The sequence below is a fragment of the Delphinapterus leucas genome, chromosome 16 (assembly GCF_059928025.1).
Source record: "Delphinapterus leucas isolate spDelLeu-1000000601 "Yukka" chromosome 16, BTC_Dleu_Yukka2, whole genome shotgun sequence".
NCBI lineage: Eukaryota > Metazoa > Chordata > Mammalia > Artiodactyla > Monodontidae > Delphinapterus > Delphinapterus leucas.
The window spans coordinates 42,430,267-42,447,252 of record NC_143144.1 but is presented as its reverse complement, the minus strand read 5'-3'; positions in this window follow the sequence as shown (position 1 = coordinate 42,447,252).

Below are 16,986 nucleotides of genomic sequence, written 5' to 3'. Positions count from 1 at the left end.
AGGAAGAATTCTCCCAGGGGGGCTTTGCAGGGAATATGGATGGCCCTGCTGACATCTTGATTTCAGACCCCTGGCATCCAGAACTATGAGAGAATGAATTTTGGTTGTTTGAAGCTACTGAGTTTGTGGTAATTTGTTACAGTGACCACAGGAAATGTGGGTAAAGACCCCTTCCCCAAGGACTGCTCCACCCGTACTTAAGCTGCCCCAGGGAGGGGAGGGTCCTGGCTCGCCACTGCTTGACTGCACCTGGACAATGAACCATTGCTTAGGCCAGCTCTGAGGTCACCTCTGGCCCCGTGTGACATCAAGTCACCTATCCAGACACACGAAGGTGTCATGGGGGTGCTACCCAGCACTGTGCACCCAGGCGTGAGGCTTACAGGGAGACTGAGAGAATGGGATCCTTCTTAACATACTGTCCTCCAACTCTGTTTTTAAATTAACACTATATCTGGGACTTCTTTCATTCTAACACCGGAAAAGCCATCTTTGCAGGGCTAAGTGGTATCTCATTGCAGGAACCCAGAAGAAAGGCAGAGAGGCAAGGTTTGGGTGAAAGTTAGTGTTAAAGGTTAGGATTAGGGCTTCCCAGGTGGTGCAGTGGTTGAGAGTCCGCCTGCCGATGAAGGGGACACGGGTTCGTGCCCCGGCCTGGGAAGATCCCACATGCCGTGGAGCGGCTGGGCCCGTGAGCCATGGATGCTGAGCCTGCGCGTCCGGAGCCTGTGCTCCGCAACAGGAGAGGCCACAACAGTGAGAGGCCCGCGTACGGCAAAAAAAAAAAAAAAAAAAGGTTAGGATTAGGATTTAAAGCTAGTGTAGAAATACAAAAATTGGCCTAAAATATCAGAATGAAAGCCTTCTGTCCAAGGAAACTGAAAAGAAAGTAGGAAACTAAAAAGAAAGTAGAAAACTGAAGAGAAATGCTGATGTAATCAACATGGCAATGAACTGAAAACCAAGGTGATTAAGGAACCAAAACCTCAGGCCACATAGGAAAAGCAGGTACCAAGGAGGATATCAGGTGATAGGCCTGAAAAAGGCTTTCAGGAAAGGAGTGTTCAGAAATTCACAGGGAAAAGAAGGGATTAGGGAGAGAATTTGAAATAATCCTCACCCCTGAGGTGTGTCTGTGCCCACACACACAGCCCAGGGGGGGAAATGGGAGCCCTGAGGTTTTAGCACCAGGACTGTACGTGAGCTCAGGCGTCCTGAGACCAGGTGGGTGATATCTATAGAGAACACTTGAATGGCAGAGGCAGGGCCGAGAGAGCCGGAGCCTGCCTGTCATTGCAGGAAGGTGGCGGTGACTTCGTGAAGGTCCTGGAGCGGGGAGCTTCCTGGAGGAGCCCCTGAAACACACTTCCTCCACCAGCCGTGCTCTCCTAGCACCCTGACCACTGAGAGCCTCCCCGGCAGTGGCCCTGCCCCTGAACCTGATGCGAGTGGGCTCAGTGGTGGCCTGTGAGGAGCTCAGGTGTGCTGCTTGGCTTCTGAGAGCCCCAGCTACTGTGGGCCCCTCCTGACCCTCCCTGGGGAAAATCTTGTTTTTAGGTCTTCTGCCCTTGCATCGTTGCTCCACAGGGCTGGCCATGAGTCTCCTTAATGTCTGTGGCGCCTTGAAAGCACCTTCTCAACGCACCTGGGTCCACATGACAACGGAGCAGCTTTGTGGAATCTTAGGCTGCTTTCCTCCTCCAAAGGCCTCCAAGAACCAGGACTGGGGATGGCTGTACCCTGCGAACCTGCTCATATGGTGAGTAAAGCAGATACCTATTCTCATCTTTTTTCCATTTTTTGTATTGTTTAATCTTTATGGTGATGTCTTCTAGAAATAATCAAAACATTATAGATAAAAATGTGAATTATTCACCCAAATTGCTTACCTTCTCCCTTAGTTTTACTTTCTCCCCATTCAAGCATGTGTAGTTCATCAGAAAAGGGATGTGATAAGGCAGGGGAAAAAGACAGCAGGGATTTTCTGGACTTGGTTACGAGGTCCAGTGGAAGCAGCTGAGTGGAACTGAATGGAAGCATCTTGGTGAACCGTCTGGGTAGCAGGAAGAGTTAAAAGTACTCCATTATCACATATGGGGAGGGTGGAAAGCTACCATGCCCTTTCCCCGCTCCCAGAACCATTAGCATTGGGGTATAGTCTTTCAGATCGTGATACGATGCATAACCTGTTTTATGCAGATAAGTTTACTATACATATTTTATTGCAATTTAGTTTTTCACTTAAGATCCTGTTGAATCTTTCCATGTCAATCCGTATAGAACCACCTTGGTCTTTCCAATGAATATCAGTTATTATTAATCCAGTTCTCTGTTGTAGCATAATTTATTGATTGAGTCACCTCTCAATGGAAAGTTGGGTTTTTGCAACATACCCGTGTGCATGTTTCTGTATAATAAATTCGTAAAACTGAAATTTTTGGTCAAAGCCTAGAGTATATTTTATTTGAACAGATTTGATGAAATTTCCCTCCATAAAATTTGCACCAGTTTATAGCCCCACTGATAGTATATAAGAAAGTCTCAGACTGGCCTCTTCAGAATTTCAGAAACCCAATATCAAGACAGAAAGTTGCCCAGAGCACACAAGGCCATCAAGATATTAGGACAACTCATTTAATGGGGGCTTTTCCTAAGGGCACTATAGGAGTTCAGGACTGAATGGAGAAGAGTAAAGGGTGGAGGGATTGAGTGAATCGGGCCAGAAACCTTTAGTTAGCTGCCGTGACAGAAGGAAAATATGCATTCAGCTAAGTTAATTAAACCAAGCTGTATTATTTTTCTTGGCATCCTTTGCTTCCCTCTTACAACTAATCTTTCTGGAAGGCAGCCTTCATTCTGGCCCTGGCAGGAAACTGATACCTCACCTAGGAATCGGGAATAGATCCCCTTTTTCTCCTTGATGTTGGATTCACCCAACAGATTCTTTGGTATTTTTGTAACTGTTTCTTAATTTCATTTCACACGTGCTAAAGAAGTTTTTGACTTTTTCATGTGTCTTCTATTAAAGTGATTTATGGAAAACATGCTGAGCTGTGGCTTTTGGAAACAACACCGCCTGCCTCATAAAACCATATCCAAGAGCATGTGGGTGAGAGAAATGGCAGGGCTTCCAAGGGCTGGCAAAGTGCGTCCTCAGAGAGGGTCCTTGTGAGCAACACTGGGATCCATCTTTGTGGACGATGGAGTGTTGGTGAAGCAACAGCAAAAGATGTTTATTCTCACCCTCCACTGAGGCTTGAGAATTCTTTTCTATGTACCTGCCACCCCATCAAGAACCAGTAACAGAAAGTCTTGCAGTTCGTGCTTTGTACATACTACCTGGATTGACCAGCTTGTTTCCCTATTTTCTTCCACGAACATCTGTCAGTGATCAATAGAACGTGCTCAGTACAACTGAGGAGTCTGGGCCAGGAAAGCCATGTAAGCCCAGGATTCTCCTACTCAGCCAGCACGTGCAGCTCCTGCCTGGCTGGGCTATGAGGTCCCATAGAAAGTTCTCTGGGTCTTGTGTCCAAGTGATCTAAGCTGTGGCGCCTCTTCTCTAGGCAAAGCTGGATGGAAGGGTGGGAGGGGTAGGAGGAGAAGGAGTGGTGAGGTGAAAGAGGGCATGGTTAACAGTGCCCTGAGCTGCCACCTGGAGAAACGGGAAGAGAGGACAACTGAGTTTAGTAGTCAAGAGGTTACTCAGATTTGCCCAAGAGTGGCCTCTGGGAATGGTTGAAGCAGGAGCCAGATGTGCAGAAATCTTGCAGCAGATAAGGGGCCAGATCTGTATTCTGTATTGTTAAGGACTTCACTCTATTAAAGAACATGAAGATGGGACAGTTTTTGGAGTCAAACAGAAAAGAGTCTCCACCTGGACTCCACAACTGAGTATATGTGTTATGACATATACAGGCACACCTCATTACCTGCATTTTGCTTTATTGCGTTTTTTACAAATTGAAGGTTTGTGGTAACCCTCCACGGACCAAATCTATTGACATCATTTTTCCAACAGCATTTGCTCATTTTGTGTCTCTGTGTTATATTTTGGTAATTCTAGCAATACTTCAGACTTTTTCATTAGTATTATTATATTTGTTATGGTGTTCTGTGATCTGTGATCTTTGATGTTACTACTATGACTTGCTAAAGGCTCAGGTGATGGTTACCATTTTTTAGCAATATAGTATCTTTTAATTAAACTACGTACATTGTTTTTTTAGACATAATGTTATTGCACATTTAATAGACTATAGTAGAGTGTAAACATAATTTTCAAATGCCCTGGGAAACCAAAAAATGTGACTCACTTTATTGCAATATTCATTTTTTGTGGTGTCTGGAACCTTACCTACAGTATCTCCAAGGTATGTCTCTATATATGTATATGTATATACATGCATGTGTGATATACAATATATGCATGCATGTATATGTATATACACATATGTGATACATGTATATATGCTATATGTAACATGTAAAGATATACACGTTCCAAAGTGTACATAAATGTATATATAAGCAACCACACGTTTTTAATCTTCCCCCGCCTCCTTTCTGCTGTAGTTGTAGTGAGTCCTTGCAGGTGTGTGTATGTGTGTTGAGATCCGGGAGGAGGGTGGGGCAAAGAGCAGAAAGAAAAGCCCTGCTTCCCATTCAGTGTGGTCCTTCTCCCGTGATGTTGGGGGCTACCTGACACCCAAAGGCGACCACCAGGAAAAGCACCTGTTGCCCTCACTGACACTCAAATGCAGTGACATAGCCTCAGCTTTCACTGGTCTCTCAGACAAAGGAAGAATAGAAGGAGAGTCATTGAGATGTGTTGATACAATCAAGATTTTTCTCAAGCAAGCCCAGGGCTGACTTGTGTCTTGGAGGAGCTGACTCCTTCACAGCACATTAAAGAAGGCAGCTGTGTCTCTGCTCTGTACCACAGGCAGCCAGGAAGTCCGAGAAGGCCGTCCATGGGCTGCTTCCGTTCCCAGAGCCACGTCTCCCACCGTGCTCCTGGCAGCCTGGCCTTGTGTGCTGCTGGCCCGCACAGCCTCCAGAGGAGGTCTGCCTTCCTGGCGCCTTTGATTCTGGTAAGGCTCTCTGTTCAGCTGCTCTGACGGTGATAACACAACATCACTAAAAACAAAGGAAGCATGCTTGTCTCTTGAAGCAGTCGCATTCCGAAGGGAAGTTTCCAAGCTTCCGGGGGAGCCTTTGTTTCATCGGTGGGCCTGGGTGACTCAGGTCTGTGATGGCCCCCACCCAGCCTGGGGGAGCAGGCAGGGCTAGGAGGGAGATGCCTGCCTCTTAACCTCAGCTCTGCTACCAAGCTACCCTGTCACTTGATGCTCGTTTTTTTTCCAGATGTAAGTGTTCCCACCTGTAAAATCAGGGAGCTGGGCTGAAGCACATTTCTCCTGTGATCATTTGTCTTTCGGGGCAGTGGTTGTCAAAGTTAGTGGGCAAGTGTTGGTCACCTGGGCCCATCCCCAGAGCTTTGATTCTGTTCACCCAAGTAGGGCTTGAGAACCTTACATTTAACAAGTTCCCAGGTCAGGCTGATGGTGTTTGTCAGGAACATACTTTGAGAACCAGCTCCAGGGCAATAATATACATTTATGGAAAAGTAGACTTTTTCATATGGATCCGAAGTTCAGGCCTGGTATCCTTAATTGATTTTGGGCAGTTTCCTGTAGATTTTACATGTTAAAATGTAAACTATCAAGAGAGTGGCATAATGAGTTCTGTTAATATATGTCTTTTCTTCACCTTTATAAGTAGCCTGAAACTGAATATGGTATTAACTAGACCCATGATTAATGGGCTTTTCCATAAGTTGGCCTGGGGCTATGTTCTAACAATGGGAAGGTAAGCAATAGTTATCCAGTCCTGAACACCCTGTGGCAAGTTTCTGACATACAGTTTAAAAGTGTAGATAAGAATAAATTGTATTTTTTAAATTCTAAGTTATTGTCCTTAACTTTGTCAAAGCAAATCATGATTATATCTAGAATTTGAGTATTTGAGGTAATCTGGGTGCATATTCAGTGCTTAGTGTAAACTTTATCTTATTTGATCTTTACGCCAACCCAGTGAGGGAAATTCTATTATTCTAGCCTATTAGGATCCTTGGTGAAGTACACTGAGGGTGCAGAGGATCAGTCGCTTGTTCCAGCTCAAGCAGTTAAGAAGTGATAAAGATGTTAATCCTAAATTTGTCAGACTGTGGATTCATTTTCAAAGTGCGTCCCTGGCCAGAAGCATCAGCATCACTTGAAAATGTGTTAGAAAAGCAAATATTCAAGCCTCACCCCAGCCCTTTGGAATCAGAGCTCTGGAGCCAGCAGTCTATTCCAACAAGCCCTCCAGGTGAGGTTGACGTATGCCGAAGTTTGAGAATTGCTGTTCAGGAAATCAAGCCTTTAACCACTGTACAACCCACTTTCTCAAAGACACATTCTGTGGGAAGTCAAATCATGATTAGTCCTGGTGCTTAATGAGCCATTAAGTGTCTGTATCCATGAGCAGGTTGAAATTAAAGGCTGAGCCTCTCATCCTGGGTATGGGTTTCTGGAATCCACCCAAATAGGTCAAAAACATGTTCTTTCCTTTGTGCCCTGCCAACCACACACAGACTTTCCTCAGAGCTGTTGGCTTTCTGCTCTTTCTGCCTTTGCCAGTGTAGATAAGATCCACATCCCCTTAGTCTATTTTAATTTATAAATATTTTAGAACCAGTCTATAACTTGGCTGTCATACAGAGCAAGCAATCTGAGAAGGGGGAAAAAGAGTGATTAAAGATAAATCTTCATTGTTGAATTCTTCAGTGAAGGCAACTTGATTAATTGATAAAACAAATAATAGCAAAATGGATACTGAAAAAATAAATTCAGGAGGCTGATGCAGAAATTAATTTGGAACCCAGTTTCAAGAGACAAATGTGAGGGAAAATGAGATGAGGATGGTGAACTACACCTACTCTCATTCTCGTCTCCAATTCCAAATCCTGAAAAGTTACAGGAAAGGCATTTTATAAAATCAATATTAGAGCCAGAAAACGAACAAACAAAAAATACATTTCTATAATGGATCAGAAACTGTGAGGAATCCTTAAAAGACAGAAAGCGAATGGGATCATTTTGAAGAAGGGAACTATAAGCCAAATTCACACGGAAAAGGACTTGTGCAAAAGGTGGATGCAGCCCACCAGGTGTTTGAAGCCCCAAAGGCGGTGAATCAGGAGCCGGAAGGGAATCTGGGGAGACCGACAGGGTGATTGGCTGGGCACAAAAGGAGCAGCCGGGGGTGCAGACCCTCCCCTCTCCCCACCCTGCTGCTTCTGTCAATTAGGAGAGGGTGTGAGTTGAGTACCTGAGCCCAAGAGTCAGGGTAGTGACCTGAATGTCTGGAAACACCCAAGAGGCGCTGGGAAGCTCCTCACCCAGGAGAATAATGAGGAGTAATGAGTGGAACCCTTGGCCTATTGGTTCATCCCAAGCCTCTGCTGCTGGGTCACAGCAACTAGTCCCAGCATAGAGGAATGCCAGATTCAAAGATGAGCGATACCAAGAGTTACCAAGCAGCTGAGGAAGCCCAGGACCAGCAAGAGAGGAGCCAACATCTGCAAACAAGATGTGCGAGGTTCTGTGTTGGGATAATTCAAGTCCTCAGAGAGAGCCAAGACACTGTTGATCCCCATGAAACAAGCATAGGCTGCTATTATAAAGAAATGATCACGATTCTTTAAAAAATGTATGTATGTACGTATATACACATATACACACACAAAGCTATTATTGTAAAAAAACTTACTATATACTCAATATACTGCATGGTAAAACATACATAACTAAAGAAAAATCAAGCTAAGAAATTTTTCCTGAGCATAAAACAAAGGAAGAGTTGGGTATAATAATTTAAAAGTTAAGAAATGTGAATAGATGTCAAAGTTCTAAAATTTATTAGCAAAGTTCTAGAAGGTACGAATGTGAGAAGTATAGGAGAGGGAATATTAAAAAGAAATACAAAATTTTCCAAAGCTTAAGGGAAAAAGATGAACACTTAGAAGAGTCCACTGAGTGCCAAGCTATAAAGTAAAAGTAACTTAAAAAAAATTTGTGATAAATTTGATGACATCAAAATTGAAAGTTCTTATATGATGAGACACTGTAATCATAGTTAAAAGACAAACCATAGACTAGAAGAAAATGTTAGCAGTTTATAAAATGTATCAATCTCCAGAATATATAAAGTACTTTTCTGTCATCAATGAGAAAGCAAATAGTCAAAAACTAGGCAAAAGATGAAAGCAGACAGTTCACAGGAAAGGGAAGCCAGATTGACAACAAACATAAAAAGCTATGTAGCCTCCTCCATGACCAAGGACATGCAAGTTAAAACAGCAAGGAAACCGTTGGTTTGCTCATCATATTTATAAAAATTGAAAAGGAATGTGGGTATTATTGGTGAAAGTATCAATCGGCAAATCCTCTTGAGGAACTTTTTGGCATTATCTGTTAAATTTTAAATGTACGTTTCTTATCTTGACATTTCTAAATCTAGGTAGCCATTTTAGAGAAACACTACATATCCATCAAGATGTTCATTGCCGTATTGTTTAAGGTAGGGTAAAAAGGAAGCACTTCAAATGTCCACCAAAAGAAGTGCCACATGGAATTGGGGTGTATTTTCACTATGCACTGTAATGCAGCAGTTTAAGATTAGGTACTTCTGCATGTTCTGATCTGGAAATACCTCTAAGGCATAAGTGAAAAGAGAATTTGAAGAAAGTGTGTGGTATAATACTATATATGTTAAGAAAACTACATATTTTTGTCTGTGAAAATATGTATAAAACCATAAACATTAAACTGATAACCTTTGAGGAGGAGGGCCAGGATTAGAAGTAAAATCCAGGACAGTGGTGTCAAAGGGGGCTTTGACTTTGCGTGTGGTTTGCAATATTTCAGAATGGAAAGTTAAAAACAGTCCATTCATGTATTCATATAATCACTAAAGAAAGAAGGTAGAAATTATGAGAGAGAAATCAGAGACAGCAGGATAGATCCAAGAGCACTGATCTATTTGCTCACAGGAGCAGGGCTGAGCCGGTGCCTGTGAGGGTCCTCAGAGAGGAGGGGCGGCACTCAAGTCTCCTGGCCCTACCTGGGCCATGACCAGTGTCTTGCTCTGCAGCTCCCCTGCTCCACCAGGAGCAGAGATGCAGGTTTCCCTGCATCGACCGGCATCTGCACTCCCTTGGAGTGCTGCCCCCCTGCAGCTGGCTTCAGAGAGGATATGGGGGCACCCAAAGACTGCCCTCTGTTTTACTGGACCGCGAATCAGACACACCAGCCTGTCTCAAGTGCCCCTCAGTTCAGCAAAGGCCAGATTCCTGACGGCTTGAGGTTCACGAACCAGAAACACAGCATAGGAAAGCACACCTGCCAAAAGTAATGCTGAAGACTAAGAGTAGAAGGGAAATCCTTTTCCTGAATGCCTCATGGGCACACCTTGCCTTTCACCTGGCCCCCTATCGCCCAGGGAGAAAGTGAGTCTTTCCACACCTCCCTCCTGCACTGAGTCTCCGGCCCACCCAAATCGTTTCCAGGACTGTCCCCAAGGCCACCCTTTGTGACCCTGCATGTGCCACCTTTGTAATAATTGACAGGAGGAAATCTCACAACCCTCAGGACATAAAGGAGTCCACCCCTAACCCATGGGACCTTGATGTAGGGCCTGGGGTCCCTGGGACAATTCTTTGGAACACCACTACTCCCATGCATCTCCCCCAGACTGTGGGCTTCTGTTCACCACATCTGAGAGGATGCCTCCTGCTGGGCCAGGGAGGATAGACGGGCTGAGTGGGTTCCAGTCCTCTTGGCCTGGTCCCCACCAGGACCTGCACGGGGTGAAGAGAAATTGCTTCTTCCAGTGCAAGATTAGATGCACAGGGCCCACATACCACACCCAAGTGCACACACACACTACCTCCTACACAGACTCACTTGCACAAGCCACACACTATACGCACCACAGGTGCTACACATGTCCAGTAAACCAGACACGTACATTATACACTAACACACACACACAAGACACATGCCACACACCTATCACACACACCACCGCAGACGTGCTACATATACCTATCACACTATACACACACACCAGACACAAAGTACTTTACACACAAATACCCACAACATACACATACGACATCACACATGTATTACACCACATACGCACTCACACACATACACACACCACGTACACATATGCCAAACACATCAAACGCAGTACTCTAGGCATGTGGAACACACATCACAGGTGCACACACACAACTTGCTCTATTGATAAGCATCACATGTCACAGATCACATAAACTACACACAACTCAAACAAATACAGAAATACCTTGCCACACAGAAATACCACACATGCCATACCCATTACAGGCATTTGCACAGCACACACACAGACACCACAAACACACCACACATCTACACACATGCACTGCATACACATATCACACACGTACACAAACCATATGCACACCAGAAAGTACACACACCAAGCACCCAACACATACCACAGACACCACAAACACATTCACATGCACATAGCACACACACTTTTAAAAACAAGTAGCTTTCATAAATAGCTCAGTCTACATGCACATCAATTAAAAGAACAAAACAGTTCTAAAAGAAACACAGTATTGGAATGTGTTCACCCCCTTTTATGTTATCATGTGTTTAGCTCATCGTTTTTCATTCCCAAATAGGTTCTCTGTGACAAAGGCAAAGCCACACTGAACTAATTTTCCCTCAAACAAGGGCAAATTCAAACTTCTCGCCAGCTGCCTTGCCAACTGTGGGACATCCAGATCTGATATGGGAAGAAGCGAGGGAGAGAAATACAAGATGTCTTTCTCTTCTAAAGCCTGTTTCATGGAAACGATTTCATTTTTTACAATTACAGTGAAATATAAGATCAAGGTTGTTTTCGTGTAATGTTTTGTTTCACAAAACTGAATTGTACAGTTACAAACTGAATTGTAACCACTGGAAAATATAAATTGGATCTATAACTTGCCAAATTCTGAACAAGCAAAAGGAAAAAAATATTATTGGGTCAACACACTGAAAGTAAAGAAGATAAAACAGAAATACTAGAGACAAGATAAATTTAGAAGATGAAATAAGAATATGACCCAACTGATCAGTTATCAGAATACATTCAAAAAAATAAGTAAGCTAAACTTCCCTACTCAAAGCCCAAGTAGCTCAGAGTGCTTCAAAAGGCAAAACCTAGATGTTCCTAAAGAGAAATGAACAGAAAGATTGATACTTTGACACTTAGGAGATGGGTAAGGATCTAGCAGACATATTTTATATAGAAAAAAGGTATAAAAATAGTAAATGGGGAAAATTATGTTTATTGATAAAATATACAATCAAAAATTAAGACATTGTGGTCATGAAATTTGCATTTGAAATACTGGTTTCAGAAGAAACTATGCAAAATGTAAAACATGTAAGGAAATGAATGTTTGGTATCAAAAAGTTTTAACACATTGCACAGAATTTTGCAGATCACGGGACTTCCCTGGTGGCACAGTGGTTAAGAATCCACCTGCCAATGCAGGGGACACGATTCGAGCCCTGGTCTGGGAAGATCACACACGCTGCGGAGCAACTAAGCCCATGCGCCACAACTACTGAGTCTGCACTCTAGAGCCTGCGAGCCACAACTACTGAGCCCACATGCCACAACTACTGAAGTCCGTGCACCTAGAGCCCATGCTCTGCAACAAGAGAAGCCACTGCAATGAGAAGCCCATGCACCGCAACGAAGAGTAGCCACACTTGCCGCAACTAGAGAAAGCCTGCGCGCAGCAACGAGGACCCAATGCAGCCATAAACAAACAAACAAAAACACACATAAATAACTATTAAAAAAAGGAATTTTGCAGATCAAGGAGATAAAAAATAAAGACATAGAGGGACTGATAGTATAATTAACAAACTTGCCATACTAGCTACAGAGGAAATTTTTATAAGCCACAAAGAGATAAAGCACATTCTTTAAAAATATTAACATGTTAATGAAATATTTATAAATAATGATCATGAACTAGGCCCAAAAGCTTTTGTAAGTTCTACTTTAAATAAAGTAGAAATTTTCAAGCCTTATTCTTTGACCACAGTGTAATAAAATTAGAAAGTAATAGCCAAAAAAATATCAGTATTTAATCACATGGAAATTGTAAAACTACTCTTTCTATCAAAGAACCCCAACCCCAAGAAGGGAGGGCTTTTAAAAATGCAAATTACTGTCCACCCTCCTTCAGATTCCATATAAATAATACAAGTCAAAGTTGATTTTATCAGACCTTGATGAGATACTTAAATGTAACGCTTATTTTAAAGATTCCAAAACATAGAATGTTTTTTAAAATTGTCTTAACTGGTTATATAAGGCTAGCATCACACTGAAGCCTGAACTTAATAAAAATAGAAAGCATCTATAGAAAAAATGCACTTATGAATATAGATATAACATTTATTAATGAGATATTTTCACATTAAACCTGGGAACACATTCAAATAACAAAGTGACATGAACTAGCCAGATTTACTCCAAGGAATATGGGAATAGTTTATCAGCATGAAGTATGTTAATATAATTTATATTTTAAAAATTATATTTGCTAAAGGAGAAAATCCACCCCCCAATCTCATTTATTGCTTAAGTGACAGATAATAACTGCTATTGATAATAATTCAATAACTGCTCCTGTGTTCTCCCCACATTATGGAGAATATTTGCCACAAATACCCTGCCTGTGTTATACTTAGTTGTGAAACAGAGGGATCTGTGGGTAAAGTAAAATAAGGATGTCCCCACTCGGTATTATGTCTCAGCATTGCTCTGGAGCCACATTTTAGCTACTCCCAGAAGGAAGGAGACATAAATAAATTACATAAATATTGGAAAGGAAGAAACAAAATGTTTATTATATTTAATGAGACTATCATAATTCTCTGTAATCTGCAAATATAACAAAATGCCAGTCAACATCCCAACAGTGTGTATGTATATTCCAGAGTTTTTACCTGGAAGCAACAAAAGTGCTGAGTCAGAGAGGTTCCCTTAACAGGTGTCACCATCTCTCATCACGATGTGATGCCCACAAGAAGTGCCACAGAAGCACATGGGACGAGGTACATGTGTAAAGATGTCTCTTTAAATCTATGGAAAAAGGAAGGATTAGCCAGGGAACGTGTTGTGACAGGCTTCTAATCATTTCAGGGGAAAATAGTGTTAAATTCATACCTCAGACTGAAATGAATTCCAGATGGGCTAAATATTTTAAAGTTAAAAAAAAAAAAAGGAGAAACCATAAAGGCAATAGAAGAAAATATAGAGTGAAAAGTTGTATGAAAATTTAGATTGCGAAAGTTCTTTCTAAGCACGTACCCAAAATCTGACATATTCTAAGGAAAAGATTAATACATGTTAATACATAAAAATTTAAAATGTGCTTTGAAATAAAACAACCATCTGCCAGATATAAAGTTAAGAGATAAGGAAAATTTGTAAGAGGGTGTGGGCAGGAAAGGACTTGTCAAATGCGTATAAAAGGATTAATATAGCTATTATATAAAAAGGTCTTATAAAACATTAAGAAAAAGGTAAACAACTGTTTTTAAAAGCAGAGAGAATACAAAAAGGCAATTCAGATAGAATATAATGAAATGCAAGTGATCAATAAATGTGAAAAAGCCTTAGTGAGATATTTATAGCCCCAAATCAGCATAGATTTAAAAAGATCTTAAATGTTAACAAGGACCATAGCTGTTCGTGCTCATAAACTGCTGCTAGAAATAGTGTTACAACCTACCTGCAGGGCAAGGGCAGGAATTCAAAGCACACTCCTGCTGACGCTAGGGACTCCAGCTTCAGGAGCCTGTTCTAAAGAAATAATTCAGGGACCCATCATGATGCTTTTTTTAATTTGACTAAAAAAGAAAAGGACAAATTTTAAATGTCTATCGATATAGTATTAAGGAAATTGTGTAACCTCTGTTTTACAAAATATTATAAAGAAATTGACATATGATCTATATTTACTAACATAAAGACCTACCCATAATGGCTATTAAGTAAAAAATATGATTAAAGAATAGTATGGGGCTTCCCTGGTGGCGCAGTGGTTAAGAGTCCGCCTGCCGATGCAGAGGACACGGGTTCGTGCCCCGGTCCGGGAAGATCCCACATGCCGCGGAGCGGCTGGGCCCGTGAGCCATGGCCGCTGAGCCTGCGCGTCCGGAGCCTGTGCTCCGCAACGGGAGAGGCCACAACAGTGAGAGGCCCGCGTACCGCAAAAAAAAAAGAATAGTATGTATAATAGAACGAAAATAAGATGTGTGTGGGTCTGTCTAGAAAAGCATGACCCCAAATATCTCCAGTGTTTAAGTGATCGGACACTCCTATTGATTTTAGGAAACACTCGTGTAATATGAAATGAGAAGACAAATTGGTTATAGAATATCATCTCTAGCCCCCCACAGCCTCAAAATTCTCTCTCTATATACAACGTGGATTTTAAAATTGCAAGAAAAATCACTAAAATATTAACTGAATTTTTTGCTGCGTGGTATGGTTTAGAAAAAGTGTTGTTTCCTCCTTTGAAATTTGTATTTCCTCAGTTTTCCAAGGTGGGCACGTGCCATAATCCAAGGAAGATGTTAGAACAAAGGGAGAAGGGAGAGAGCAGAGAGTCAGGGTGGGTCTTTCTTGGCACCAGTACAGGCGGCCATCCCCCACCGTCCAACTCCGGGTCGGGAGTCCGGAGCAAAGAGGGCAGGTGCACTGAGCCTGCACAGGCTGGCACAGATCTGATGGCCCAGGCCAGGAATGCATATGCCGGGAGGACTGACCCAAACTTTGGATCTTTTCCCAGAGAAGCGCTGGTACCTAGGAGAGAATTCCTGTTAACAATCCGACTCTGAAAGGCCCGGCCCCCGTAGAGATGTGAGCGCTCAGGGTAAAAGCTTTCAGCTGATGACTACCGAGGTGTCTTTAATCCATCCCCAAAGATGACTTTCTGTGCCACATTACACAACGGAGAATTAAAATTCCTTACTGAAATGTCGTGGACACAGGCTCTGCTCATATGGTGGGGCTTTGCTAAAGTCATTTCTCTCCATGGTCCACCCTTGGATGTCTACTCCCCAGCTCCGGGATGGGTGGCAGGCAGAGTTCTTCCTGAGTGAGAGGCTATCGGCAGGCCTGTCTGCCCCCAGCTGCTTGCCCACTTCCTTCCATGAACACATGCCTGCCTGACCTCACCTGCCTGAGTCTGTCTGGAGTTCCTGGAAGATTCCTGGTGTTGGGTAAAATAAGGCCATTCAACCTTGCCAGAGGTAAAGAGAGTAAGTAATGTAGAGATAAGTTTGGACGTGAAGGAACTCATCGAGAAGCAGAGTTCTTGAGTCCCCACGCTGTTCCCATGGCATGTGGTGTAACTTCTGTCTCGGCATTTTAACTGCAGGCTGTGGATCCTTGTGTTGATAGCGTGTCCCCAGACACACTGAGTTCCTGGGTGGCAAAGGCTTTCTGTGCAGCACAGCCCCCTGCACAGAGCTTCATTCATCTTTTGAGCCTAAACTTGTCCATTGAATGAATGAGTATATAAATACATAAACAAATAAAGAGAGGTGCTTTTAGATGTAGAGATTACAATGCAAATCGATTATTACTGTTCCTGTTGTTATTACTGGCTCACCTCAGCAGATATTTATCTGGTTACTTTTTGCTTGAACAGAAGATGCCTAATTACCAGAAACTAAATGATTCAGCACTGGGCCAGACTTATTGACAGACATGCCTTCGGACTTGAGCCTATGATCTGTTCCCCGGAATTACGTGTGGTCAATGGTTCTGATTCTCCAGAGCTGGTTTACTGACTTGTACTTCTTTGCTTTAGATGCAGCTAAACTGACTGCCCATTATTATTGGAGTTAAGATCCCGGTGGCCAGGGTCTTTTGGGTTATGATGGTCATGATGACACTAGGAATGTGTATGTGTGTTTGCATTCTATCCTAGGGAAAGAGCAGCAAACGAGTGGCCAAGTCACTCAAGCCACCTGCTTCCAGCTTCCCTGGACCTAATTAATCTCCTGGTGTCAGCAATCTGTTGGCCCTGAGCCATCTGCAGGGGAGGCTGGGGCCAGCTCAGTGAACCAGGCAGAGTGGGAAGCCAAGAGCCAGCACAGGAAGTCAAGACTTGAATAATGAAGAGGAGTCAAGTTGAGAGCCTGCAATGGTCCTAGACCTTTGGGCAGAGTGGCAAGTGGCAAGTGGGTGGTGATCCTTGAGAGAAGAGCCAATCCCAAGATTTTTAGCAGCCCCAATAAGGAAATATTAAGGTCTATGCCAAAGGAGGCCAAGACAGCATCAAAGTTTAAGACAGGATATCAGGGAATCTTTGCAGGAGGTGGGGAGCAGCAGCTGTGGAGATGCTCAGTGCTTCCATCTGAGGGCGCTGCAGGTCCTTCTAGATCAAAGCACTCAGTACGTCTACAATGTAGTCTCTTAAATATTCTATTAATATAGGATATTAAGAGGAATCAAAACTTGCACCAGGACAAAAATACCCGTGTTGTCTGACACATGCTTGGCATTTTTCCAGCTCTCTCTATTTATTACTGTCACCAAGTAAATTGAAAAATTAAGAAATAGAGATATATTAAATAACCAGATATTCTCTTCCCTAACCCCTACCATCTCCCCACTCTCATAAAAGCCAAAACCTCTCATGCTGTGAGGCTTAGAGGGTCTCTGATGAGGTGGTAGAAGAAAATTAATGGGTTCTCCACCGGAGCGATCGTTTGCAAAGAGTAGTGAATTGCTACAAGGAATTGGCTGGCTTCCTTGGGGGAGCAGAGAAAATCACTAGTGGAAATCAGCCTC